Here is a 1,255-nt window from a genome sequence, read left to right on the forward strand (position 1 = left end):
TTGTATGTAATGAAACTGAGTTAGTTTGTTTGTCAAATGTTGGTAATAACCCTTGTAGAAATCAAAGTAATAGCCTTGCTCCTGCAGAGATAATAAATATGTAGTGTTTTACTCTGGAGTGTGGGTAAGGCTGTTTTGCTCCATGCCTTTTTCAAGCAGTGTGCCTGCTCCTCTTTCTAAGTGTAAATGTTATGTTTCAGTCAGCCAGTGGCTTAACTGTGTTGGAGTAATTTAATTGGAAGCTGAGTTTTTTTTGTTTTTTTTTTTGCTTTTTAGGTTGAGTTAAACCTGTATTGTCGTGTTTTTGTTTTGCAGAACTACAGGTTGTGTGTGCTGAGATAGGGTTTGACCATGGAGTGTGTAGGATCAAGCAGGTTCTTTGGCTGGGTCATTTAAGGGCTGTGCTGGAGTGTTCAATAAAGTAAAGCTGCCTGAAAGTAGAGGCTAAGCAGGTCCAGATGTTACTGAGCCAAACTAATAGCTGGCAAGGTAAATGTATTAAATGTTCCTTTAACTGTGTTGGTGATGGTGTGCTTGCTGTTGTTCTATGCATTTGGTAACAAGTTTTTCTCTTACCTTTGCAGTCATTTTGTTCTCCAAGTGATGTTCAAGACTTTTTTGTTGTGAGCTGTGTAGGTATGCACCAGGGGATGTGCTTGTCTTGCTTTAATAGGTACAGGAAAGCCCAATTCACCTGAGCTGATATGTTCAGGTTGGCACTGGTAACCCACTAGCAGGTATATGTTGGGTGGTTGTAGCTGCCTCTGAGACTCTTACCAACAGAGTAAAAAGCATTTCACTAGAAAAAGTGCTGGTGACTTAAATAAGAAATTCTATTAATGGTTTTGGACTGTACCACAATTAGGCCTTGATGCCATTATGATAGGTGTGGTGGGGCTGAACATAAGAGCATTTAATGGACAGGAATTGATTACTGCTTGCTAAGTGCACTGAATCAAGGAATGGTCATTTTTCTAGTGCAAATAAACAGCTGCCTGAAGGAAGTATAGGCTGTGAAAATGAAGAGGTCAGCTTTCTATTCTCTTGATCAAAAACTAAACTTTAAAAAAACTGGAATATAATTAACCCTTTTTCCTCACTGAAATTACTTTGTAATGCTGATCACTTTTCCAGTGACCCTTTGAGATGTGTTTAGAAGCATACATTAGTGATAGAGCGAGTGTGGTAGGCCCCAAGTGCTGCGGTAACTTCTGAGGGCGGCTCTGGGTTTGGGCCCGCGGGGCTGTTCCGGCCT

General features: G+C 40.6%; 1 protein-coding gene across 1 annotated transcript in view; it reads left to right on the plus strand.

Annotated features, from left to right (window-relative positions):
- Positions 1-472: 472 nt before the first annotated feature.
- The window catches only part of SDAD1 (SDA1 domain containing 1), a 13,208-nt gene continuing 12,425 nt past the window's right edge, over positions 473-1,255 (plus strand). The window contains exon 1 of the mRNA XM_033513534.1: positions 473-489. The gene's annotated coding sequence lies outside the window, so the exon portion shown is untranslated. The remainder of the gene's footprint in view (positions 490-1,255) is intronic.

This window comes from Parus major, chromosome 4, assembly GCF_001522545.3.
Source record: "Parus major isolate Abel chromosome 4, Parus_major1.1, whole genome shotgun sequence".
NCBI classification, from domain to species: Eukaryota; Metazoa; Chordata; class Aves; order Passeriformes; family Paridae; genus Parus; species Parus major.